Here is a 25,762-nt window from a genome sequence, read left to right on the forward strand (position 1 = left end):
CCTCCAATAGAGTCTGGTTTAAATAGCCTTGGCTCCACCCCCAGCTTGCCTTGATTGACTGGCTACCTCCTTTTTAAGCCAAGGGAAGGCACAGCTCTGTATCCAGACTCAAAATGGCGGTACAACAATTCAGGACAGACTATGTATCTTGATAGGAAAGAAAAACAGGACCACTGAACGACAAATACAACCTCAAGAGAGGTCATGGGACGACGGCCTGGACTGCCATCGTCACGTTAATCTTTGTCGAGTTGCACGGGTGCTTTGGGTTTCATTTGTTGTTTCAGACGCATTTCAGATCTTCAGTGCGACCAGACTCTCTTAATTTTGCTATCATATACGGTAGATTCCCAAAGAGCTACTATTTCTATAATTGGGGGAACGTTAAGAAAGAATCATTTTGTGTTTAAAACTCAGATGCTCCTTTAATTTGCTCGTGCATTCAATCAAAACCCTGTGAAAGCGGTCCAACAAAAAATTGGTCGGATTCTAGTAAAATCTCTGTACATGTGGAAGAATCAACTGAATGCTAAGTTAAATTAAAAAGTCTCCGCAACTACCATTTCAGTTCCTTGACATTGTAGGTGGAAGAACCACAATCCAACTTTGAAACAGCTTTGAGCGCATTTTACAGGCCTAAGGACCATGTTAGGACATATCATCTGTTATACACGCGAGAACACATCTGGGTTGCAAATTGATCTCGTAAAAGTAACGGTGGGGATCGGAAAGGGGGCACCCGGATTTGAACCGGAGACCTCTTGATCTGCAGTCAAATGCTCTACCACTGAGCTATACCCCCCATGGAAACACCTTGCTGTCTAAGTGCTCTGATTGGTTTTTTTCCAATCAGGCTCAAGGCAAGGAATACTAAGAAGGATAACATTTGGGGGGAGTTGCTTTTCATGATGATATTAGAGCATGTCCCAGAAGGACGGCTAAGTGTGAAACCAACCACCTTGCAAGTAAGTCAGGGATGGCCATAAGGCCATAGAAAAAAGAAGGAAAAACACATCTAAGAAAGAAAATCCGAGAATATGATAAAAACCTCCCCCTCGCAGACAGAGACGAGTTTCCCTGTCCTCCAATAGAGTCTGGTTTAAATAGCCTTGGCTCCACCCCCAGCTTGCCTTGATTGACTGGCTACCTCCTTTTTAAGCCAAGGGAAGGCACAGCTCTGTATCCAGACTCAAAATGGCGGTACAACAATTCAGGACAGACTATGTATCTTGATAGGAAAGAAAAACAGGACCACTGAACGACAAATACAACCTCAAGAGAGGTCATGGGACGACGGCCTGGACTGCCATCGTCACGTTAATCTTTGTCGAGTTGCACGGGTGCTTTGGGTTTCATTTGTTGTTTCAGACGCATTTCAGATCTTCAGTGCGACCAGACTCTCTTAATTTTGCTATCATATACGGTAGATTCCCAAAGAGCTACTATTTCTATAATTGGGGGAACGTTAAGAAAGAATCATTTTGTGTTTAAAACTCAGATGCTCCTTTAATTTGCTCGTGCATTCAATCAAAACCCTGTGAAAGCGGTCCAACAAAAAATTGGTCGGATTCTAGTAAAATCTCTGTACATGTGGAAGAATCAACTGAATGCTAAGTTAAATTAAAAAGTCTCCGCAACTACCATTTCAGTTCCTTGACATTGTAGGTGGAAGAACCACAATCCAACTTTGAAACAGCTTTGAGCGCATTTTACAGGCCTAAGGACCATGTTAGGACATATCATCTGTTATACACGCGAGAACACATCTGGGTTGCAAATTGATCTCGTAAAAGCAACGGTGGGGATCGGAAAGGGGGCACCCGGATTTGAACCGGAGACCTCTTGATCTGCAGTCAAATGCTCTACCACTGAGCTATACCCCCCATGGAAACACCTTGCTGTCTAAGTGCTCTGATTGGTTTTTTTCCAATCAGGCTCAAGGCAAGGAATACTAAGAAGGATAACATTTGGGGGGAGTTGCTTTTCATGATGATATTAGAGCATGTCCCAGAAGGACGGCTAAGTGTGAAACCAACCACCTTGCAAGTAAGTCAGGGATGGCCATAAGGCCATAGAAAAAAGAAGGAAAAACACATCTAAGAAAGAAAATCCGAGAATATGATAAAAACCTCCCCCTCGCAGACAGAGACGAGTTTCCCTGTCCTCCAATAGAGTCTGGTTTAAATAGCCTTGGCTCCACCCCCAGCTTGCCTTGATTGACTGGCTACCTCCTTTTTAAGCCAAGGGAAGGCACAGCTCTGTATCCAGACTCAAAATGGCGGTACAACAATTCAGGACAGACTATGTATCTTGATAGGAAAGAAAAACAGGACCACTGAACGACAAATACAACCTCAAGAGAGGTCATGGGACGACGGCCTGGACTGCCATCGTCACGTTAATCTTTGTCGAGTTGCACGGGTGCTTTGGGTTTCATTTGTTGTTTCAGACGCATTTCAGCTCTTCAGTGCGACCAGACTCTCTTAATTTTGCTATCATATACGGTAGATTCCCAAAGAGCTACTATTTCTATAATTGGGGGAACGTTAAGAAAGAATCATTTTGTGTTTAAAACTCAGATGCTCCTTTAATTTGCTCGTGCATTCAATCAAAACCCTGTGAAAGCGGTCCAACAAAAAATTGGTCGGATTCTAGTAAAATCTCTGTACATGTGGAAGAATCAACTGAATGCTAAGTTAAATTAAAAATTCTCCGCAACTACCATTTCAGTTCCTCGACATTGTAGGTGGAAGAACCACAATCCAACTTTTAAACAGCTTTGAGCGCATTTTACAGGCCTAAGGACCATGTTAGGACATATCAACTGTTATACACGCGAGAACACATCTGGGTTGCAAATTGATCTCGTAAAAGCAACGGTGGGGATCGGAAAGGGGGCACCCGGATTTGAACCGGAGACCTCTTGATCTGCAGTCAAATGCTCTACCACTGAGCTATACCCCCCATGGAAACACCTTGCTGTCTAAGTGCTCTGATTGGTTTTTTTCCAATCAGGCTCAAGGCAAGCAATACTAAGAAGGATAACATTTGGGGGGAGTTGCTTTTCATGATGATATTAGAGCATGTCCCAGAAGGACGGCTAAGTGTGAAACCAACCACCTTGCAAGTAAGTCAGGGATGGCCATAAGGCCATAGAAAAAAGAAGGAAAAAACACATCTAAGAAAGAAAATCCGAGAATATGATAAAAACCTCCCCCTCGCAGACAGAGACGAGTTTCCCTGTCCTCCAATAGAGTCTGGTTTAAATAGCCTTGGCTCCACCCCCAGCTTGCCTTGATTGACTGGCTACCTCCTTTTTAAGCCAAGGGAAGGCACAGCTCTGTATCCAGACTCAAAATGGCGGTACAACAATTCAGGACAGACTATGTATCTTGATAGGAAAGAAAAACAGGACCACTGAACGACAAATACAACCTCAAGAGAGGTCATGGGACGACGGCCTGGACTGCCATCGTCACGTTAATCTTTGTCGAGTTGCACGGGTGCTTTGGGTTTCATTTGTTGTTTCAGACGCATTTCAGATCTTCAGTGCGACCAGACTCTCTTAATTTTGCTATCATATACGGTAGATTCCCAAAGAGCTACTATTTCTATAATTGGGGGAACGTTAAGAAAGAATCATTTTGTGTTTAAAACTCAGATGCTCCTTTAATTTGCTCGTGCATTCAATCAAAACCCTGTGAAAGCGGTCCAACAAAAAATTGGTCGGATTCTAGTAAAATCTCTGTACATGTGGAAGAATCAACTGAATGCTAAGTTAAATTAAAAAGTCTCCGCAACTACCATTTCAGTTCCTTGACATTGTAGGTGGAAGAACCACAATCCAACTTTGAAACAGCTTTGAGCGCATTTTACAGGCCTAAGGACCATGTTAGGACATATCATCTGTTATACACGCGAGAACACATCTGGGTTGCAAATTGATCTCGTAAAAGTAACGGTGGGGATCGGAAAGGGGGCACCCGGATTTGAACCGGAGACCTCTTGATCTGCAGTCAAATGCTCTACCACTGAGCTATACCCCCCATGGAAACACCTTGCTGTCTAAGTGCTCTGATTGGTTTTTTTCCAATCAGGCTCAAGGCAAGGAATACTAAGAAGGATAACATTTGGGGGGAGTTGCTTTTCATGATGATATTAGAGCATGTCCCAGAAGGACGGCTAAGTGTGAAACCAACCACCTTGCAAGTAAGTCAGGGATGGCCATAAGGCCATAGAAAAAAGAAGGAAAAACACATCTAAGAAAGAAAATCCGAGAATATGATAAAAACCTCCCCCTCGCAGACAGAGACGAGTTTCCCTGTCCTCCAATAGAGTCTGGTTTAAATAGCCTTGGCTCCACCCCCAGCTTGCCTTGATTGACTGGCTACCTCCTTTTTAAGCCAAGGGAAGGCACAGCTCTGTATCCAGACTCAAAATGGCGGTACAACAATTCAGGACAGACTATGTATCTTGATAGGAAAGAAAAACAGGACCACTGAACGACAAATACAACCTCAAGAGAGGTCATGGGACGACGGCCTGGACTGCCATCGTCACGTTAATCTTTGTCGAGTTGCACGGGTGCTTTGGGTTTCATTTGTTGTTTCAGACGCATTTCAGATCTTCAGTGCGACCAGACTCTCTTAATTTTGCTATCATATACGGTAGATTCCCAAAGAGCTACTATTTCTATAATTGGGGGAACGTTAAGAAAGAATCATTTTGTGTTTAAAACTCAGATGCTCCTTTAATTTGCTCGTGCATTCAATCAAAACCCTGTGAAAGCGGTCCAACAAAAAATTGGTCGGATTCTAGTAAAATCTCTGTACATGTGGAAGAATCAACTGAATGCTAAGTTAAATTAAAAAGTCTCCGCAACTACCATTTCAGTTCCTTGACATTGTAGGTGGAAGAACCACAATCCAACTTTGAAACAGCTTTGAGCGCATTTTACAGGCCTAAGGACCATGTTAGGACATATCATCTGTTATACACGCGAGAACACATCTGGGTTGCAAATTGATCTCGTAAAAGCAACGGTGGGGATCGGAAAGGGGGCACCCGGATTTGAACCGGAGACCTCTTGATCTGCAGTCAAATGCTCTACCACTGAGCTATACCCCCCATGGAAACACCTTGCTGTCTAAGTGCTCTGATTGGTTTTTTTCCAATCAGGCTCAAGGCAAGGAATACTAAGAAGGATAACATTTGGGGGGAGTTGCTTTTCATGATGATATTAGAGCATGTCCCAGAAGGACGGCTAAGTGTGAAACCAACCACCTTGCAAGTAAGTCAGGGATGGCCATAAGGCCATAGAAAAAAGAAGGAAAAACACATCTAAGAAAGAAAATCCGAGAATATGATAAAAACCTCCCCCTCGCAGACAGAGACGAGTTTCCCTGTCCTCCAATAGAGTCTGGTTTAAATAGCCTTGGCTCCACCCCCAGCTTGCCTTGATTGACTGGCTACCTCCTTTTTAAGCCAAGGGAAGGCACAGCTCTGTATCCAGACTCAAAATGGCGGTACAACAATTCAGGACAGACTATGTATCTTGATAGGAAAGAAAAACAGGACCACTGAACGACAAATACAACCTCAAGAGAGGTCATGGGACGACGGCCTGGACTGCCATCGTCACGTTAATCTTTGTCGAGTTGCACGGGTGCTTTGGGTTTCATTTGTTGTTTCAGACGCATTTCAGATCTTCAGTGCGACCAGACTCTCTTAATTTTGCTATCATATACGGTAGATTCCCAAAGAGCTACTATTTCTATAATTGGGGGAACGTTAAGAAAGAATCATTTTGTGTTTAAAACTCAGATGCTCCTTTAATTTGCTCGTGCATTCAATCAAAACCCTGTGAAAGCGGTCCAACAAAAAATTGGTCGGATTCTAGTAAAATCTCTGTACATGTGGAAGAATCAACTGAATGCTAAGTTAAATTAAAAAGTCTCCGCAACTACCATTTCAGTTCCTTGACATTGTAGGTGGAAGAACCACAATCCAACTTTGAAACAGCTTTGAGCGCATTTTACAGGCCTAAGGACCATGTTAGGACATATCATCTGTTATACACGCGAGAACACATCTGGGTTGCAAATTGATCTCGTAAAAGCAACGGTGGGGATCGGAAAGGGGGCACCCGGATTTGAACCGGAGACCTCTTGATCTGCAGTCAAATGCTCTACCACTGAGCTATACCCCCCATGGAAACACCTTGCTGTCTAAGTGCTCTGATTGTTTTTTTTCCAATCAGGCTCAAGGCAAGGAATACTAAGAAGGATAACATTTGGGGGGAGTTGCTTTTCATGATGATATTAGAGCATGTCCCAGAAGGACGGCTAAGTGTGAAACCAACCACCTTGCAAGTAAGTCAGGGATGGCCATAAGGCCATAGAAAAAAGAAGGAAAAACACATCTAAGAAAGAAAATCCGAGAATATGATAAAAACCTCCCCCTCGCAGACAGAGACGAGATTCCCTGTCCTCCAATAGAGTCTGGTTTAAATAGCCTTGGCTCCACCCCCAGCTTGCCTTGATTGACTGGCTACCTCCTTTTTAAGCCAAGGGAAGGCACAGCTCTGTATCCAGACTCAAAATGGCGGTACAACAATTCAGGACAGACTATGTATCTTGATAGGAAAGAAAAACAGGACCACTGAACGACAAATACAACCTCAAGAGAGGTCATGGGACGACGGCCTGGACTGCCATCGTCACGTTAATCTTTGTCGAGTTGCACGGGTGCTTTGGGTTTCATTTGTTGTTTCAGACGCATTTCAGATCTTCAGTGCGACCAGACTCTCTTAATTTTGCTATCATATACGGTAGATTCCCAAAGAGCTACTATTTCTATAATTGGGGGAACGTTAAGAAAGAATCATTTTGTGTTTAAAACTCAGATGCTCCTTTAATTTGCTCGTGCATTCAATCAAAACCCTGTGAAAGCGGTCCAACAAAAAATTGGTCGGATTCTAGTAAAATCTCTGTACATGTGGAAGAATCAACTGAATGCTAAGTTAAATTAAAAAGTCTCCGCAACTACCATTTCAGTTCCTTGACATTGTAGGTGGAAGAACCACAATCCAACTTTTCAACAGCTTTGAGCGCATTTTACAGGCCTAAGGACCATGTTAGGACATATCAACTGTTATACACGCGAGAACACATCTGGGTTGCAAATTGATCTCGTAAAAGCAACGGTGGGGATCGGAAAGGGGGCACCCGGATTTGAACCGGAGACCTCTTGATCTGCAGTCAAATGCTCTACCACTGAGCTATACCCCCCATGGAAACACCTTGCTGTCTAAGTGCTCTGATTGGTTTTTTTCCAATCAGGCTCAAGGCAAGGAATATTAAGAAGGATAACATTTGGGGGGAGTTGCTTTTCATGATGATATTAGAGCATGTCCCAGAAGGACGGCTAAGTGTGAAACCAACCACCTTGCAAGTAAGTCAGGGATGGCCATAAGGCCATAGAAAAAAGAAGGAAAAACACATCTAAGAAAGAAAATCCGAGAATATGATAAAAACCTCCCCCTCGCAGACAGAGACGAGATTCCCTGTCCTCCAATAGAGTCTGGTTTAAATAGCCTTGGCTCCACCCCCAGCTTGCCTTGATTGACTGGCTACCTCCTTTTTAAGCCAAGGGAAGGCACAGCTCTGTATCCAGACTCAAAATGGCGGTACAACAATTCAGGACAGACTATGTATCTTGATAGGAAAGAAAAACAGGACCACTGAACGACAAATACAACCTCAAGAGAGGTCATGGGACGACGGCCTGGACTGCCATCGTCACGTTAATCTTTGTCGAGTTGCACGGGTGCTTTGGGTTTCATTTGTTGTTTCAGACGCATTTCAGATCTTCAGTGCGACCAGACTCTCTTAATTTTGCTATCATATACGGTAGATTCCCAAAGAGCTACTATTTCTATAATTGGGGGAACGTTAAGAAAGAATCATTTTGTGTTTAAAACTCAGATGCTCCTTTAATTTGCTCGTGCATTCAATCAAAACCCTGTGAAAGCGGTCCAACAAAAAATTGGTCGGATTCTAGTAAAATCTCTGTACATGTGGAAGAATCAACTGAATGCTAAGTTAAATTAAAAAGTCTCCGCAACTACCATTTCAGTTCCTTGACATTGTAGGTGGAAGAACCACAATCCAACTTTTCAACAGCTTTGAGCGCATTTTACAGGCCTAAGGACCATGTTAGGACATATCATCTGTTATACACGCGAGAACACATCTGGGTTGCAAATTGATCTCGTAAAAGCAACGGTGGGGATCGGAAAGGGGGCACCCGGATTTGAACCAGAGACCTCTTGATCTGCAGTCAAATGCTCTACCACTGAGCTATACCCCCTATGGAAACACCTTGCTGTCTAAGTGCTCTGATTGGTTTTTTTCCAATCAGGCTCAAGGCAAGCAATACTAAGAAGGATAACATTTGGGGGGAGTTGCTTTTCATGATGATATTAGAGCATGTCCCAGAAGGACGGCTAAGTGTGAAACCAACCACCTTGCAAGTAAGTCAGGGATAGCCATAAGGCCATAGAAAAAAGAAAGAAAAAACACATCTAAGAAAGAAAATCCGAGAATATGATAAAAACCTCCCCCTCGCAGACAGAGACGAGTTTCCCTGTCCTCCAATAGAGTCTGGTTTAAATAGCCTTGGCTCCACCCCCAGCTTGCCTTGATTGACTGGCTACCTCCTTTTTAAGCCAAGGGAAGGCACAGCTCTGTATCCAGACTCAAAATGGCGGTACAACAATTCAGGACAGACTATGTATCTTGATAGGAAAGAAAAACAGGACCACTGAACGACAAATACAACCTCAAGAGAGGTCATGGGACGACGGCCTGGACTGCCATCGTCACGTTAATCTTTGTCGAGTTGCACGGGTGCTTTGGGTTTCATTTGTTGTTTCAGACGCATTTCAGCTCTTCAGTGCGACCAGACTCTCTTAATTTTGCTATCATATACGGTAGATTCCCAAAGAGCTACTATTTCTATAATTGGGGGAACGTTAAGAAAGAATCATTTTGTGTTTAAAACTCAGATGCTCCTTTAATTTGCTCGTGCATTCAATCAAAACCCTGTGAAAGCGGTCCAACAAAAAATTGGTCGGATTCTAGTAAAATCTCTGTACATGTGGAAGAATCAACTGAATGCTAAGTTAAATTAAAAATTCTCCGCAACTACCATTTCAGTTCCTCGACATTGTAGGTGGAAGAACCACAATCCAACTTTTAAACAGCTTTGAGCGCATTTTACAGGCCTAAGGACCATGTTAGGACATATCAACTGTTATACACGCGAGAACACATCTGGGTTGCAAATTGATCTCGTAAAAGCAACGGTGGGGATCGGAAAGGGGGCACCCGGATTTGAACCGGAGACCTCTTGATCTGCAGTCAAATGCTCTACCACTGAGCTATACCCCCCATGGAAACACCTTGCTGTCTAAGTGCTCTGATTGGTTTTTTTCCAATCAGGCTCAAGGCAAGCAATACTAAGAAGGATAACATTTGGGGGGAGTTACTTTTCATGATGATATTAGAGCATGTCCCAGAAGGACGGCTAAGTGTGAAACCAACCACCTTGCAAGTAAGTCAGGGATGGCCATAAGGCCATAGAAAAAAGAAGGAAAAAACACATCTAAGAAAGAAAATCCGAGAATATGATAAAAACCTCCCCCTCGCAGACAGAGACGAGTTTCCCTGTCCTCCAATAGAGTCTGGTTTAAATAGCCTTGGCTCCACCCCCAGCTTGCCTTGATTGACTGGCTACCTCCTTTTTAAGCCAAGGGAAGGCACAGCTCTGTATCCAGACTCAAAATGGCGGTACAACAATTCAGGACAGACTATGTATCTTGATAGGAAAGAAAAACAGGACCACTGAACGACAAATACAACCTCAAGAGAGGTCATGGGACGACGGCCTGGACTGCCATCGTCACGTTAATCTTTGTCGAGTTGCACGGGTGCTTTGGGTTTCATTTGTTGTTTCAGACGCATTTCAGATCTTCAGTGCGACCAGACTCTCTTAATTTTGCTATCATATACGGTAGATTCCCAAAGAGCTACTATTTCTATAATTGGGGGAACGTTAAGAAAGAATCATTTTGTGTTTAAAACTCAGATGCTCCTTTAATTTGCTCGTGCATTCAATCAAAACCCTGTGAAAGCGGTCCAACAAAAAATTGGTCGGATTCTAGTAAAATCTCTGTACATGTGGAAGAATCAACTGAATGCTAAGTTAAATTAAAAAGTCTCCGCAACTACCATTTCAGTTCCTTGACATTGTAGGTGGAAGAACCACAATCCAACTTTGAAACAGCTTTGAGCGCATTTTACAGGCCTAAGGACCATGTTAGGACATATCATCTGTTATACACGCGAGAACACATCTGGGTTGCAAATTGATCTCGTAAAAGCAACGGTGGGGATCGGAAAGGGGGCACCCGGATTTGAACCGGAGACCTCTTGATCTGCAGTCAAATGCTCTACCACTGAGCTATACCCCCTATGGAAACACCTTGCTGTCTAAGTGCTCTGATTGTTTTTTTTCCAATCAGGCTCAAGGCAAGCAATACTAAGAAGGATAACATTTGGGGGGAGTTGCTTTTCATGATGATATTAGAGCATGTCCCAGAAGGACGGCTAAGTGTGAAACCAACCACCTTGCAAGTAAGTCAGGGATGGCCATAAGGCCATAGAAAAAAGAAGGAAAAAACAGATCTAGGAAAGAAAATCCGGGAATGTGATAAAAACCTCCCCCTCGCAGACAGAGACGAGTTTCCCTGTCCTCCAATAGAGTCTGGTTTAAATAGCCTTGGCTCCACCCCCAGCTTGCCTTGATTGACTGGCTACCTCCTTTTTAAGCCAAGGGAAGGCACAGCTCTGTATCCAGACTCAAAATGGCGGTACAACAATTCAGGACAGACTATGTATCTTGATAGGAAAGAAAAACAGGACCACTGAACGACAAATACAACCTCAAGAGAGGTCATGGGACGACGGCCTGGACTGCCATCGTCACGTTAATCTTTGTCGAGTTGCACGGGTGCTTTGGGTTTCATTTGTTGTTTCAGACACTTTTCAGATCTTCAGTGCGACCAGACTCTCTTAATTTTGCTATCATATACGGTAGATTCCCAAAGAGCTACTATTTCTATAATTGGGGGAACGTTAAGAAAGAATCATTTTGTGTTTAAAACTCAGATGCTCCTTTAATTTGCTCGTGCATTCAATCAAAACCCTGTGAAAGCGGTCCAACAAAAAATTGGTCGGATTCTAGTAAAATCTCTGTGGAAGAATCAACTGAATGCTAAGTTAAATTAAAAAGTCTCCGCAACTACCATTTCAGTTCCTTGACATTGTAGGTGGAAGAACCACAATCCAACTTTGAAACAGCTTTGAGCGCATTTTACAGGCCTAAGGACCATGTTAGGACATATCATCTGTTATACACGCGAGAACACATCTGGGTTGCAAATTGATCTCGTAAAAGCAACGGTGGGGATCGGAAAGGGGGCACCCGGATTTGAACCGGAGACCTCTTGATCTGCAGTCAAATGCTCTACCACTGAGCTATACCCCCCATGGAAACACCTTGCTGTCTAAGTGCTCTGATTGGTTTTTTTCCAATCAGGCTCAAGGCAAGCAATACTAAGAAGGACAACATTTGGGGGGAGTTGCTTTTCATGATGATATTAGAGCATGTCCCAGAAGGACGGCTAAGTGTGAAACCAACCACCTTGCAAGTAAGTCAGGGATGGCCATAAGGCCATAGAAAAAAGAAGGAAAAAACAGATCTAGGAAAGAAAATCCGGGAATATGATAAAAACCTCCCCCTCGCAGACAGAGACGAGTTTCCCTGTCCTCCAATAGAGTCTGGTTTAAATAGCCTTGGCTCCACCCCCAGATTGCCTTGATTGACTGGCTACCTCCTTTTTAAGCCAAGGGAAGGCACAGCTCTGTATCCAGACTCAAAATGGCGGTACAACAATTCAGGACAGACTATGTATCTTGATAGGAAAGAAAAACAGGACCACTGAACGACAAATACAACCTCAAGAGAGGTCATGGGACGACGGCCTGGACTGCCATCGTCACGTTAATCTTTGTCGAGTTGCACGGGTGCTTTGGGTTTCATTTGTTGTTTCAGACACTTTTCAGATCTTCAGTGCGACCAGACTCTCTTAATTTTGCTATCATATACGGTAGATTCCCAAAGAGCTACTATTTCTATAATTGGGGGAACGTTAAGAAAGAATCATTTTGTGTTTAAAACTCAGATGCTCCTTTAATTTGCTCGTGCATTCAATCAAAACCCTGTGAAAGCGGTCCAACAAAAAATTGGTCGGATTCTAGTAAAATCTCTGTGGAAGAATCAACTGAATGCTAAGTTAAATTAAAAAGTCTCCGCAACTACCATTTCAGTTCCTTGACATTGTAGGTGGAAGAACCACAATCCAACTTTGAAACAGCTTTGAGCGCATTTTACAGGCCTAAGGACCATGTTAGGACATATCATCTGTTATACACGCGAGAACACATCTGGGTTGCAAATTGATCTCGTAAAAGCAACGGTGGGGATCGGAAAGGGGGCACCCGGATTTGAACCGGAGACCTCTTGATCTGCAGTCAAATGCTCTACCACTGAGCTATACCCCCCATGGAAACACCTTGCTGTCTAAGTGCTCTGATTGCTTTTTTTCCAATCAGGCTCAAGGCAAGCAATACTAAGAAGGATAACATTGGGGGGAGTTGCTTTTCATGATGATATTAGAGCATGTCCCAGAAGGACGGCTAAGTGTGAAACCAACCACCTTGCAAGTAAGTCAGGGATAGCCATAAGGCCATAGAAAAAAGAAGGAAAAAACACATCTAAGAAAGAAAATCCGAGAATATGATAAAAACCTCCCCCTCGCAGACAGAGACGAGTTTCCCTGTCCTCCAATAGAGTCTGGTTTAAATAGCCTTAACTCCACCCCGAGCTTGCCTTGATTGACTGGCTACCTCCTTTTTAAGCCAAGGGAAGGCACAGCTCTGTATCCAGACTCAAAATGGCGGTACAACAATTCAGGACAGACTATGTATCTTGATAGGAAAGAAAAACAGGACCACTGAACGACAAATACAACCTCAAGAGAGGTCATGGGACGACGGCCTGGACTGCCATCGTCACGTTAATCTTTGTCGAGTTGCACGGGTGCTTTGGGTTTCATTTGTGGTTTCAGACGCATTTCAGATCTTCAGTGCGACCAGACTCTCTTAATTTTGCTATCATATACTGTAGATTCCCAAAGAGCTACTATTTCTATAATTGGGGGAACGTTAAGAAAGAATCATTTTGTGTTTAAAACTCAGATGCTCCTTTAATTTGCTCGTGCATTCAATCAAAACCCTGTGAAAGCGGTCCAACAAAAAATTGGTCGGATTCTAGTAAAATCTCTGTACATGTGGAAGAATCAACTGAATGCTAAGTTAAATTAAAAAGTCTCCGCAACTACCATTTCAGTTCCTTGACATTGTAGGTGGAAGAACCACAATCCAACTTTGAAACAGCTTTGAGCGCATTTTACAGGCCTAAGGACCATGTTAGGACATATCATCTGTTATACACGTGAGAACACATCTGGGTTGCAAATTGATCTCGTAAAAGCAACGGTGGGGATCGGAAAGGGGGCACCCGGATTTGAACCGGAGACCTCTTGATCTGCAGTCAAATGCTCTACCACTGAGCTATACCCCCCATGGAAACACCTTGCTGTCTAAGTGCTCTGATTGGTTTTTTTCCAATCAGGCTCAAGGCAAGCAATACTAAGAAGGATAACATTTGGGGGGAGTTACTTTTCATGATGATATTAGAGCATGTCCCAGAAGGACGGCTAAGTGTGAAACCAACCACCTTGCAAGTAAGTCAGGGATGGCCATAAGGCCATAGAAAAAAGAAGGAAAAAACACATCTAAGAAAGAAAATCCGAGAATATGATAAAAACCTCCCCCTCGCAGACAGAGACGAGTTTCCCTGTCCTCCAATAGAGTCTGGTTTAAATAGCCTTGGCTCCACCCCCAGCTTGCCTTGATTGACTGGCTACCTCCTTTTTAAGCCAAGGGAAGGCACAGCTCTGTATCCAGACTCAAAATGGCGGTACAACAATTCAGGACAGACTATGTATCTTGATAGGAAAGAAAAACAGGACCACTGAACGACAAATACAACCTCAAGAGAGGTCATGGGACGACGGCCTGGACTGCCATCGTCACGTTAATCTTTGTCGAGTTGCACGGGTGCTTTGGGTTTCATTTGTTGTTTCAGACACTTTTCAGATCTTCAGTGCGACCAGACTCTCTTAATTTTGCTATCATATACGGTAGATTCCCAAAGAGCTACTATTTCTATAATTGGGGGAACGTTAAGAAAGAATCATTTTGTGTTTAAAACTCAGATGCTCCTTTAATTTGCTCGTGCATTCAATCAAAACCCTGTGAAAGCGGTCCAACAAAAAATTGGTCGGATTCTAGTAAAATCTCTGTGGAAGAATCAACTGAATGCTAAGTTAAATTAAAAAGTCTCCGCAACTACCATTTCAGTTCCTTGACATTGTAGGTGGAAGAACCACAATCCAACTTTGAAACAGCTTTGAGCGCATTTTACAGGCCTAAGGACCATGTTAGGACATATCATCTGTTATACACGCGAGAACACATCTGGGTTGCAAATTGATCTCGTAAAAGCAACGGTGGGGATCGGAAAGGGGGCACCCGGATTTGAACCGGAGACCTCTTGATCTGCAGTCAAATGCTCTACCACTGAGCTATACCCCCCATGGAAACACCTTGCTGTCTAAGTGCTCTGATTGGTTTTTTTCCAATCAGGCTCAAGGCAAGCAATACTAAGAAGGACAACATTTGGGGGGAGTTGCTTTTCATGATGATATTAGAGCATGTCCCAGAAGGACGGCTAAGTGTGAAACCAACCACCTTGCAAGTAAGTCAGGGATGGCCATAAGGCCATAGAAAAAAGAAGGAAAAAACAGATCTAGGAAAGAAAATCCGGGAATATGATAAAAACCTCCCCCTCGCAGACAGAGACGAGTTTCCCTGTCCTCCAATAGAGTCTGGTTTAAATAGCCTTGGCTCCACCCCCAGATTGCCTTGATTGACTGGCTACCTCCTTTTTAAGCCAAGGGAAGGCACAGCTCTGTATCCAGACTCAAAATGGCGGTACAACAATTCAGGACAGACTATGTATCTTGATAGGAAAGAAAAACAGGACCACTGAACGACAAATACAACCTCAAGAGAGGTCATGGGACGACGGCCTGGACTGCCATCGTCACGTTAATCTTTGTCGAGTTGCACGGGTGCTTTGGGTTTCATTTGTTGTTTCAGACACTTTTCAGATCTTCAGTGCGACCAGACTCTCTTAATTTTGCTATCATATACGGTAGATTCCCAAAGAGCTACTATTTCTATAATTGGGGGAACGTTAAGAAAGAATCATTTTGTGTTTAAAACTCAGATGCTCCTTTAATTTGCTCGTGCATTCAATCAAAACCCTGTGAAAGCGGTCCAACAAAAAATTGGTCGGATTCTAGTAAAATCTCTGTGGAAGAATCAACTGAATGCTAAGTTAAATTAAAAAGTCTCCGCAACTACCATTTCAGTTCCTTGACATTGTAGGTGGAAGAACCACAATCCAACTTTGAAACAGCTTTGAGCGCATTTTACAGGCCTAAGGACCATGTTAGGACATATCATCTGTTATACACGCGAGAACACATCTGGGTTGCAAATTGATCTCGTAAAAGCAACAGTGGGGATCGGAAAGGGGGCACCCGGATTTGAACCGGAGACCTCTTGATCTGCAGTCAAATGCTCTACCACTGAGCTATACCCCCCATGGAAACACCTTGCTGTCTAAGTGCTCTGATTGGTTTTTTTCCAATCAGGCTCAAGGCAAGCAATACTAAGAAGGACAACATTTGGGGGGAGTTGCTTTTCATGATGATATTAGAGCATGTCCCAGAAGGACGGCTAAGTGTGAAACCAACCACCTTGCAAGTAAGTCAGGGATGGCCATAAGGCCATAGAAAAAAGAAGGAAAAAACAGATCTAGGAAAGAAAATCCGGGAATATGATAAAAACCTCCCCCTCGCAGACAGAGACGAGTTTCCCTGTCCTCCAATAGAGTCTGGTTTAAATAGCCTTGGCTCCACCCCCAGCTTGCCTTGATTGACTGGCTACCTCCTTTTTAAGCCAAGGGAAGGCACAGCTCTGTATCCAGACTCAAAATGGCGGTACAACAATTCAGGACAGACTATGTATCTTGATAGGAAAGAAAAACAGGACCACTGAACGACAAATACAACCTCAAGAGAGGTCATGGGACGACGGCCTGGACTGCCATCGTCACGTTAATCTTTGTCGAGTTGCACGGGTGCTTTGGGTTTCATTTGTTGTTTCAGACACTTTTCAGATCTTCAGTGCGACCAGACTCTCTTAATTTTGCTATCATATACGGTAGATTCCCAAAGAGCTACTATTTCTATAATTGGGGGAACGTTAAGAAAGAATCATTTTGTGTTTAAAACTCAGATGCTCCTCTAATTTGCTCGTGCATTCAATCAAAACCCTGTGAAAGCGGTCCAACAAAAAATTGGTCGGATTCTAGTAAAATCTCTGTGGAAGAATCAACTGAATGCTAAGTTAAATTAAAAAGTCTCCGCAACTACCATTTCAGTTCCTTGACATTGTAGGTGGAAGAACCACAATCCAACTTTGAAACAGCTTTGAGCGCATTTTACAGGCCTAAGGACCATGTTAGGACATATCATCTGTTATACACGCGAGAACACATTTGGGTTGCAAATTGATCTCGTAAAAGCAACGGTGGGGATCGGAAAGGGGGCACCCGGATTTGAACCGGAGACCTCTTGATCTGCAGTCAAATGCTCTACCACTGAGCTATACCCCCCATGGAAACACCTTGCTGTCTAAGTGCTCTGATTGCTTTTTTTCCAATCAGGCTCAAGGCAAGCAATACTAAGAAGGATAACATTTGGGGGGAGTTGCTTTTCATGATGATATTAGAGCATGTCCCAGAAGGACGGCTAAGTGTGAAACCAACCACCTTGCAAGTAAGTCAGGGATAGCCATAAGGCCATAGAAAAAAGAAGGAAAAAACACATCTAAGAAAGAAAATCCGAGAATATGATAAAAACCTCCCCCTCGCAGACAGAGACGAGTTTCCCTGTCCTCCAATAGAGTCTGGTTTAAATAGCCTTAACTCCACCCCGAGCTTGCCTTGATTGACTGGCTACCTCCTTTTTAAGCCAAGGGAAGGCACAGCTCTGTATCCAGACTCAAAATGGCGGTACAACAATTCAGGACAGACTATGTATCTTGATAGGAAAGAAAAACAGGACCACTGAACGACAAATACAACCTCAAGAGAGGTCATGGGACGACGGCCTGGACTGCCATCGTCACGTTAATCTTTGTCGAGTTGCACGGGTGCTTTGGGTTTCATTTGTGGTTTCAGACGCATTTCAGATCTTCAGTGCGACCAGACTCTCTTAATTTTGCTATCATATACTGTAGATTCCCAAAGAGCTACTATTTCTATAATTGGGGGAACGTTAAGAAAGAATCATTTTGTGTTTAAAACTCAGATGCTCCTTTAATTTGCTCGTGCATTCAATCAAAACCCTGTGAAAGCGGTCCAACAAAAAATTGGTCGGATTCTAGTAAAATCTCTGTACATGTGGAAGAATCAACTGAATGCTAAGTTAAATTAAAAAGTCTCCGCAACTACCATTTCAGTTCCTTGACATTGTAGGTGGAAGAACCACAATCCAACTTTGAAACAGCTTTGAGCGCATTTTACAGGCCTAAGGACCATGTTAGGACATATCATCTGTTATACACGTGAGAACACATCTGGGTTGCAAATTGATCTCGTAAAAGCAACGGTGGGGATCGGAAAGGGGGCACCCGGATTTGAACCGGAGACCTCTTGATCTGCAGTCAAATGCTCTACCACTGAGCTATACCCCCCATGGAAACACCTTGCTGTCTAAGTGCTCTGATTGGTTTTTTTCCAATCAGGCTCAAGGCAAGCAATACTAAGAAGGATAACATTTGGGGGGAGTTGCTTTTCATGATGATATTAGAGCATGTCCCAGAAGGACGGCTAAGTGTGAAACCAACCACCTTGCAAGTAAGTCAGGGATGGCCATAAGGCCATAGAAAAAAGAAGGAAAAAACACATCTAAGAAAGAAAATCCGAGAATATGATAAAAACCTCCCCCTCGCAGACAGAGACGAGATTCCCTGTCCTCCAATAGAGTCTGGTTTAAATAGCCTTGGCTCCACCCCCAGCTTGCCTTGATTGACTGGCTACCTCCTTTTTAAGCCAAGGGAAGGCACAGCTCTGTATCCAGACTCAAAATGGCGGTACAACAATTCAGGACAGACTATGTATCTTGATAGGAAAGAAAAACAGGACCACTGAACGACAAATACAACCTCAAGAGAGGTCATGGGACGACGGCCTGGACTGCCATCGTCACGTTAATCTTTGTCGAGTTGCACGGGTGCTTTGGGTTTCATTTGTTGTTTCAGACGCATTTCAGATCTTCAGTGCGACCAGACTCTCTTAATTTTGCTATCATATACGGTAGATTCCCAAAGAGCTACTATTTCTATAATTGGGGGAACGTTAAGAAAGAATCATTTTGTGTTTAAAACTCAGATGCTCCTTTAATTTGCTCGTGCATTCAATCAAAACCCTGTGAAAGCGGTCCAACAAAAAATTGGTCGGATTCTAGTAAAATCTCTGTACATGTGGAAGAATCAACTGAATGCTAAGTTAAATTAAAAAGTCTCCGCAACTACCATTTCAGTTCCTTGACATTGTAGGTGGAAGAACCACAATCCAACTTTTCAACAGCTTTGAGCGCATTTTACAGGCCTAAGGACCATGTTAGGACATATCATCTGTTATACACGCGAGAACACATCTGGGTTGCAAATTGATCTCGTAAAAGCAACGGTGGGGATCGGAAAGGGGGCACCCGGGTTTGAACCGGAGACCTCTTGATCTGCAGTCAAATGCTCTACCACTGAGCTATACCCCCCATGGAAACACCTTGCTGTCTAAGTGCTCTGATTGGTTTTTTTCCAATCAGGCTCAAGGCAAGCAATACTAATAAGGATAACATTTGGGGGGAGTTGCTTTTCATGATGATATTAGAGCATGTCCCAGAAGGACGGCTAAGTGTGAAACCAACCACCTTGCAAGTAAGTCAGGGATAGCCATAAGGCCATAGAAAAAAGAAGGAAAAAACACATCTAAGAAAGAAAATCCGAGAATATGATAAAAACCTCCCCCTCGCAGACAGAGACGAGTTTCCCTGTCCTCCAATAGAGTCTGGTTTAAATAGCCTTGGCTCCACCCCCAGCTTGCCTTGATTGACTGGCTACCTCCTTTTTAAGCCAAGGGAAGGCACAGCCTTGTATCCAGACTCAAAATGGCGGTACAACAATTCAGGACAGACTATGTATCTTGATAGGAAAGAAAAACAGGACCACTGAAAGACAAATACAACCTCAAGAGAGGTCATGGGACGACGGCCTGGACTGCCATCGTCACGTTAATCTTTGTCGAGTTGCACGGGTGCTTTGGGTTTCATTTGTTGTTTCAGACGCGTTTCAGATCTTCAATGCGATCAGACTCTCTTAATTTTGCTATCATATACGGTAGATTCCCAAAGAGCTACTATTTCTATAATTGGGGGAACGTTAAGAAAGAATCATTTTGTGTTTAAAACTCAGATGCTCCTTTAATTTGCTCGTGCATTCAATCAAAACCCTGTGAAAGCGGTCCAACAAAAAATTGGTCGGATTCTAGTAAAATCTCTGTACATGTGGAAGAATCAACTGAATGCTAAGTTAAATTAAAAAGTCTCCGCAACTACCATTTCAGTTCCTTGACGTTGTAGGTGGAAGAACCACAATCCAACTTTTAAACAGCTTAGAGCGCATTTTACGGACCTAAGGACCATGTTAGGACATATCAACTGTTATACACGCGAGAACACATCTGGGTTGCAAATTGATCTCGTAAAAGCAACGGTGGGGATCGGAAAGGGGGCACCCGGATTTGAACCGGAGACCTCTTGAGCTGCAGTCAAATGCTCTACCACTGAGCTATACCCCCCATGGAAACACCTTGCTGTCTAAGTGCTCTGATTGGTTTTTTTCCAATCAGGCTCAAGGCAAGCAATACTAAGAAGGATAACATTTGGGGGGAGTTGCTTTTCATGATGATATTAGAGCATGTCCCAGAAGGACGGCTAAGTGTGAAACCAACCACCTTGCAAGTAAGTCAGGGATGGCCATAAGGCCATAGAAAAAAGAAGGAAAAAACAGATCTAAGAAAGAAAATCCGAGAATATGATAAAAACCTTCCCCTCACAGAGACGAAATTTCCCTGTCCTCCAATAGAGTCTGGTTTAAATAGCCTTGGCTCCACCCCCAGCTTGCCTTGATTGACTGGCTACCTCCTTTTTAAGCCAAGGGAAGGCACAGCTCTGTATCCAGACTCAAAATGGCGGTACAACAATTCAGGACAGACTATGTATCTTGATAGGAAAGAAAAACAGGACCACTGAACGACAAATACAACCTCAAGAGAGGTCATGGGACGACGGCCTGGACTGCCATCGTCACGTTAATCTTTGTCGAGTTGCACGGGTGCTTTGGGTTTCATTTGTTGTTTCAGACGCGTTTCAGATCTTCAGTTCGACCAGACTCTCTTAATTTTGCTATCATATACGGTAGATTCCCAAAGAGCTACTATTTCTATAATTGGGGGAACGTTAAGAAAGAATCATTTTGTGTTTAAAACTCAGATGCTCCTTTAATTTGCTCGTGCATTCAATCAAAACCCTGTGAAAGCGGTCCAACAAAAAATTGGTCGGATTCTAGTAAAATCTCTGTACATGTGGAAGAATCAACTGAATGCTAAGTTAAATTAAAAAGTCTCCGCAACTTCCATTTCAGTTCCTTGACGTTGTAGGTGGAAGAACCACAATCCAACTTTTAAACAGCTTTGAGCGCATTTTACAGGCCTAAGGACCATGTTAGGACATATCTACTGTTATACACGCGAGAACACATCTGGGTTGCAAATTGATCTCGTAAAAGCAACGGTGGGGATCGGAAAGGGGGCACCCGGATTTGAACTGGAGACCTCTTGATATGCAGTCAAATGCTCTACCACTGAGCTATACCCCCCATGGAAACACCTTGTTGTCTAAGTGCTCTGATTGGTTTTTTTCCAATCAGGCTCAAGGCAAGCAATACTAAGAAGGATAACATTTGGGGGGAGTTGCTTTTCATGACGATATTAGAGCATGTCCCAGAAGGACGGCTAAGTGTGAAACCAACCACCTTGCAAGTAAGTCAGGGATGGCCATAAGGCCATAGAAAAAAGAAGGAAAAAACACATCTAAGAAAGAAAATCCGAGAATATGATAAAAACCTCCCCCTCGCAGACAGAGACGAGATTCCCTGTCCTCCAATAGAGTCTGGTTTAAATAGCCTTGGCTCCACCCCCAGCTTGCCTTGATTGACTGGCTACCTCCTTTTTAAGCCAAGGGAAGGCACAGCTCTGTATCCAGACTCAAAATGGCGGTACAACAATTCAGGACAGACTATGTATCTTGATAGGAAAGAAAAACAGGACCACTGAACGACAAATACAACCTCAAGAGAGGTCATGGGACGACGGCCTGGACTGCCATCGTCACGTTAATCTTTGTCGAGTTGCACGGGTGCTTTGGGTTTCATTTGTTGTTTCAGACGCGTTTCAGATCTTCAGTGCGACCAGACTCTCTTAATTTTGCTATCATATACGGTAGATTCCCAAAGAGCTACTATTTTTATAATTGGGGGAACGTTAAGAAAGAATCATTTTGTGTTTAAAACTCAGATGCTCCTTTAATTTGCTCGTGCATTCAATCAAAACCCTGTGAAAGCGGTCCAACAAAAAATTGGTCGGATTCTAGTAAAATCTCTGTACATGTGGAAGAATCAACTGAATGCTAAGTTAAATTAAAAAGTCTCCGCAACTACCATTTCAGTTCCTTGACGTTGTAGGTGGAAGAACCACAATCCAACTTTTAAACAGCTTTGAGCGCATTTTACAGGCCTAAGGACCATGTTAGGACATATCAACTGTTATACACGCGAGAACACATCTGGGTTGCAAATTGATCTCGTAAAAGCAACGGTGGGGATCGGAAAGGGGGCACCCGGATTTGAACCGGAGACCTCTTGATCTGCAGTCAAATGCTCTACCACTGAGCTATACCCCCCATGGAAACACCTTGCTGTCTAAGTGCTCTGATTGGTTTTTTTCCAATCAGGCTCAAGGCAAGCAATACTAAGAAGGATAACATTTGGGGGGAGTTGCTTTTCATGATGATATTAGAGCATGTCCCAGAAGGACGGCTAAGTGTGAAACCAACCACCTTGCAAATAAGTCAGGGATGGCCATAAGGCCATAGAAAAAAGAAGGAAAAAACACATCTAAGAAAGAAAATCCGAGAATATGATAAAAACCTCCCCCTCGCAGACAGAGACCAGATTCCCTGTCCTCCAATAGAGTCTGGTTTAAATAGCCTTGGCTCCACCCCCAGCTTGCCTTGATTGACTGGCTACCTCCTTTTTAAGCCAAGGGAAGGCACAGCTCTGTATCCAGACTCAAAATGGCGGTACAACAATTCAGGACAGACTATGTATCTTGATAGGAAAGAAAAACAGGACCACTGAACGACAAATACAACCTCAAGAGAGGTCATGGGACGACGGCCTGGACTGCCATCGTCACGTTAATCTTTGTCGAGTTGCACGGGTACTTTGGGTTTCATTTGTTGTTTCAGACGCATTTCAGATCTTCAGTGCGACCAGACTCTCTTAATTTTGCAATCATATACGGTAGATTCCCAAAGAGCTTCTATTTCTATAATTGGGGGAACGTTAAGAAAGAATCATTTTGTGTTTAAAACTCAGATGCTCCTTTAATTTGCTCGTGCATTCAATCAAAACCCTGTGAAAGCGGTCCAACAAAAAATTGGTCGGATTCTAGTAAAATCTCTGTACATGTGGAAGAATCAACTGAATGCTAAGTTAAATTAAAAAGTCTCCGCAACTACCATTTCAGTTCCTTGACATTGTAGGTGGAAGAACCACAATCCAACTTTTAAACAGCTTTGAGCGCATTTTACAGGCCTAAGGACCATGTTAGGACATATCAACTGTTATACACGCGAGAACACATCTGGGTTGCAAATTGATCTCGTAAAAGCAACGGTGGGGATCGGAAAGGGGGCACCCGGATTTGAACCGGAGACCTCTTGATCTGCAGTCAAATGCTCTACCACTGAGCTATACCCCCCATGGAAACACCTTGCTGTCTAAGTGCTCTCATTGGTTTTTTTCCAATCAGGCTCAAGGCAAGCAATACTAAGAAGGATAACATTTGGGGGGAGTTGCTTTTCATGATGATATTAGAGCATGTCCCAGAAGGACGGCTAAGTGTGAAACCATTCACCTTGCAAATAAGTCAGGGATGGCCATAAGGCCATAGAAAAAAGAAGGAAAAAACACATCTAAGAAAGAAAATCCGAGAATATGATAAAAACCTCCCCCTCGCAGACAGAGACCAGATTCCCTGTCCTCCAATAGAGTCTGGTTTAAATAGCCTTGGCTCCACCCCCAGCTTGCCTTGATTGACTGGCTACCTCCTTTTTAAGCCAAGGGAAGGCACAGCTCTGTATCCAGACTCAAAATGGCGGTACAACAATTCAGGACAGACTATGTATCTTGATAGGAAAGAAAAACAGGACCACTGAACGACAAATACAACCTCAAGAGAGGTCATGGGACGACGGCCTGGACTGCCATCGTCACGTTAATCTTTGTCGAGTTGCACAGGTGCTTTGGGATCATTTGTTGTTTCAGACGCATTTCAGATCTTCAGTGCGACCAGACTCTCTTAATTTTGCTATCATATACGGTAGATTCCCAAAGAGCTACTATTTCTATAATTGGGGGAACGTTAAGAAAGAATCATTTTGTGTTTAAAACTCAGATGCTCCTTTAATTTGCTCGTGCATTCAATCAAAACCCTGGGGAAGCGGTCCAACAAAAAATTGGTCGGATTCTAGTAAAATCTCTGTACATGTGGAAGAATCAACTGAATGCTAAGTTAAATTAAAAAGTCTCCGCAACTACCATTTCAGTTCCTTGACGTTGTAGGTGGAAGAACCACAATCCAACTTTTAAACAGCTTTGAGCGCATTTTACAGGCCTAAGGACCATGTTAGGACATATCAACTGTTATACACGCGAGAACACATCTGGGTTGCAAATTGATCTCGTAAAAGCAACGGTGGGGATCGGAAAGGGGGCACCCGGATTTGAACCGGAGACCTCTTGATCTGCAGTCAAATGCTCTACCGCTGAGCTATACCCCCCATGGAAACACCTTGCTGTCTAAGTGCTCTGATTGGTTTTTTTCCAATCAGGCTCAAGGCAAGCAATACTAAGAAGGATAACATTTGGGGGGAGTTGCTTTTCATGATGATATTAGAGCATGTCCCAGAAGGACGGCTAAGTGTGAAACCAACCACCTTGCAAGTAAGTCAGGGATGGCCATAAGGCCATAGAAAAAAGAAGGAAAAACACATCTAAGAAAGAAAATCCGAGAATATGATAAAAACCTCCCCCTCGCAGACAGAGACGAGATTCCCTGTCCTCCAATAGAGTCTGGTTTAAATAGCCTTGGCTCCACCCCCAGCTTGCCTTGATTGACTGGCTACCTCCTTTTTAAGCCAAGGGAAGGCACAGCTCTGTATCCAGACTCAAAATGGCGGTACAACAATTCAGGACAGACTATGTATCTTGATAGGAAAGAAAAACAGGACCACTGAACGACAAATACAACCTCAAGAGAGGTCATGGGACGACGGCCTGGACTGCCATCGTCACGTTAATCTTTGTCGAGTTGCACGGGTGCTTTGGGTTTCATTTGTTGTTTCAGACGCATTTCAGATCTTCAGTGCGACCAGACTCTCTTAATTTTGCTATCATATACGGTAGATTCCCAAAGAGCTACTATTTCTATAATTGGGGGAACGTTAAGAAAGAATCATTTTGTGATTAAAACTCAGATGCTCCTTTAATTTGCTCGTGCATTCAATCAAAACCCTGTGAAAGCGGTCCAACAAAAAATTGGTCGGATTCTAGTAAAATCTCTGTACATGTGGAAGAATCAACTGAATGCTAAGTTAAATTAAAAAGTCTCCGCAACTACCATTTCAGTTCCTTGACATTGTAGGTGGAAGAACCACAATCCAACTTTTAAACAGCTTTGAGCGCATTTTACAGGCCTAAGGACCATGTTAGGACATATCAACTGTTATACACGCGAGAACACATCTGGGTTGCAAATTGATCTCGTAAAAGCAACGGTGGGGATCGGAAAGGGGGCACCCGGATTTGAACCGGAGACCTCTTGATCTGCAGTCAAATGCTCTACCACTGAGCTAAACCCCCTATGGGAACACCTTGCTGTCTAAGTGCTCTGATTGTTTTTTTTCCAATCAGGCTCAAGGCAAGCAATACTAAGAAGGATAACATTTGGGGGGAGTTGCTTTTCATGATGATATTAG

At 43.3% G+C, this 25,762-nt stretch overlaps 24 non-coding genes across 24 annotated transcripts; all 24 read right to left on the reverse strand.

Annotated features, from left to right (window-relative positions):
* Nucleotides 1–730: 730 nt before the first annotated feature.
* On the reverse strand, nucleotides 731–802 carry trnac-gca (transfer RNA cysteine (anticodon GCA)). Its single transcript has one exon. It is a non-coding gene; the product is annotated as a tRNA-Cys (tRNA).
* Nucleotides 803–1,811: 1,009 nt separating this feature from the next.
* trnac-gca (transfer RNA cysteine (anticodon GCA)) lies at nucleotides 1,812–1,883 on the reverse strand. Its single transcript has one exon. It is a non-coding gene; the product is annotated as a tRNA-Cys (tRNA).
* A 1,009-nt stretch (nucleotides 1,884–2,892) lies between these two features.
* trnac-gca (transfer RNA cysteine (anticodon GCA)) lies at nucleotides 2,893–2,964 on the reverse strand. The gene has a single exon. It is a non-coding gene; the product is annotated as a tRNA-Cys (tRNA).
* A 1,010-nt stretch (nucleotides 2,965–3,974) lies between these two features.
* trnac-gca (transfer RNA cysteine (anticodon GCA)) lies at nucleotides 3,975–4,046 on the reverse strand. Its single transcript has one exon. It is a non-coding gene; the product is annotated as a tRNA-Cys (tRNA).
* A 1,009-nt stretch (nucleotides 4,047–5,055) lies between these two features.
* trnac-gca (transfer RNA cysteine (anticodon GCA)) lies at nucleotides 5,056–5,127 on the reverse strand. Its single transcript has one exon. It is a non-coding gene; the product is annotated as a tRNA-Cys (tRNA).
* A 1,009-nt stretch (nucleotides 5,128–6,136) lies between these two features.
* On the reverse strand, nucleotides 6,137–6,208 carry trnac-gca (transfer RNA cysteine (anticodon GCA)). Its single transcript has one exon. It is a non-coding gene; the product is annotated as a tRNA-Cys (tRNA).
* Nucleotides 6,209–7,217: 1,009 nt separating this feature from the next.
* Nucleotides 7,218–7,289, reverse strand: trnac-gca (transfer RNA cysteine (anticodon GCA)). Its single transcript has one exon. It is a non-coding gene; the product is annotated as a tRNA-Cys (tRNA).
* Nucleotides 7,290–8,298: 1,009 nt separating this feature from the next.
* Nucleotides 8,299–8,370, reverse strand: trnac-gca (transfer RNA cysteine (anticodon GCA)). The gene has a single exon. It is a non-coding gene; the product is annotated as a tRNA-Cys (tRNA).
* A 1,010-nt stretch (nucleotides 8,371–9,380) lies between these two features.
* trnac-gca (transfer RNA cysteine (anticodon GCA)) lies at nucleotides 9,381–9,452 on the reverse strand. The gene has a single exon. It is a non-coding gene; the product is annotated as a tRNA-Cys (tRNA).
* A 1,010-nt stretch (nucleotides 9,453–10,462) lies between these two features.
* On the reverse strand, nucleotides 10,463–10,534 carry trnac-gca (transfer RNA cysteine (anticodon GCA)). The gene has a single exon. It is a non-coding gene; the product is annotated as a tRNA-Cys (tRNA).
* Nucleotides 10,535–11,538: 1,004 nt separating this feature from the next.
* trnac-gca (transfer RNA cysteine (anticodon GCA)) lies at nucleotides 11,539–11,610 on the reverse strand. Its single transcript has one exon. It is a non-coding gene; the product is annotated as a tRNA-Cys (tRNA).
* A 1,004-nt stretch (nucleotides 11,611–12,614) lies between these two features.
* Nucleotides 12,615–12,686, reverse strand: trnac-gca (transfer RNA cysteine (anticodon GCA)). Its single transcript has one exon. It is a non-coding gene; the product is annotated as a tRNA-Cys (tRNA).
* A 1,009-nt stretch (nucleotides 12,687–13,695) lies between these two features.
* trnac-gca (transfer RNA cysteine (anticodon GCA)) lies at nucleotides 13,696–13,767 on the reverse strand. The gene has a single exon. It is a non-coding gene; the product is annotated as a tRNA-Cys (tRNA).
* Nucleotides 13,768–14,771: 1,004 nt separating this feature from the next.
* On the reverse strand, nucleotides 14,772–14,843 carry trnac-gca (transfer RNA cysteine (anticodon GCA)). The gene has a single exon. It is a non-coding gene; the product is annotated as a tRNA-Cys (tRNA).
* A 1,004-nt stretch (nucleotides 14,844–15,847) lies between these two features.
* Nucleotides 15,848–15,919, reverse strand: trnac-gca (transfer RNA cysteine (anticodon GCA)). Its single transcript has one exon. It is a non-coding gene; the product is annotated as a tRNA-Cys (tRNA).
* Nucleotides 15,920–16,923: 1,004 nt separating this feature from the next.
* Nucleotides 16,924–16,995, reverse strand: trnac-gca (transfer RNA cysteine (anticodon GCA)). Its single transcript has one exon. It is a non-coding gene; the product is annotated as a tRNA-Cys (tRNA).
* Nucleotides 16,996–18,005: 1,010 nt separating this feature from the next.
* trnac-gca (transfer RNA cysteine (anticodon GCA)) lies at nucleotides 18,006–18,077 on the reverse strand. The gene has a single exon. It is a non-coding gene; the product is annotated as a tRNA-Cys (tRNA).
* Nucleotides 18,078–19,087: 1,010 nt separating this feature from the next.
* Nucleotides 19,088–19,159, reverse strand: trnac-gca (transfer RNA cysteine (anticodon GCA)). Its single transcript has one exon. It is a non-coding gene; the product is annotated as a tRNA-Cys (tRNA).
* A 1,010-nt stretch (nucleotides 19,160–20,169) lies between these two features.
* Nucleotides 20,170–20,241, reverse strand: trnac-gca (transfer RNA cysteine (anticodon GCA)). Its single transcript has one exon. It is a non-coding gene; the product is annotated as a tRNA-Cys (tRNA).
* Nucleotides 20,242–21,248: 1,007 nt separating this feature from the next.
* On the reverse strand, nucleotides 21,249–21,320 carry trnac-gca (transfer RNA cysteine (anticodon GCA)). Its single transcript has one exon. It is a non-coding gene; the product is annotated as a tRNA-Cys (tRNA).
* A 1,010-nt stretch (nucleotides 21,321–22,330) lies between these two features.
* On the reverse strand, nucleotides 22,331–22,402 carry trnac-gca (transfer RNA cysteine (anticodon GCA)). Its single transcript has one exon. It is a non-coding gene; the product is annotated as a tRNA-Cys (tRNA).
* Nucleotides 22,403–23,412: 1,010 nt separating this feature from the next.
* On the reverse strand, nucleotides 23,413–23,484 carry trnac-gca (transfer RNA cysteine (anticodon GCA)). Its single transcript has one exon. It is a non-coding gene; the product is annotated as a tRNA-Cys (tRNA).
* A 1,009-nt stretch (nucleotides 23,485–24,493) lies between these two features.
* Nucleotides 24,494–24,565, reverse strand: trnac-gca (transfer RNA cysteine (anticodon GCA)). Its single transcript has one exon. It is a non-coding gene; the product is annotated as a tRNA-Cys (tRNA).
* A 1,009-nt stretch (nucleotides 24,566–25,574) lies between these two features.
* On the reverse strand, nucleotides 25,575–25,646 carry trnac-gca (transfer RNA cysteine (anticodon GCA)). The gene has a single exon. It is a non-coding gene; the product is annotated as a tRNA-Cys (tRNA).
* Between the last annotated feature and the right edge of the window lie 116 nt (nucleotides 25,647–25,762).

The sequence above is a fragment of the Lepisosteus platostomus genome, chromosome 9 (genome assembly GCF_059453375.1).
Source record: "Lepisosteus platostomus isolate fLepPlt1 chromosome 9, fLepPlt1.hap1, whole genome shotgun sequence".
NCBI lineage: Eukaryota > Metazoa > Chordata > Actinopteri > Semionotiformes > Lepisosteidae > Lepisosteus > Lepisosteus platostomus.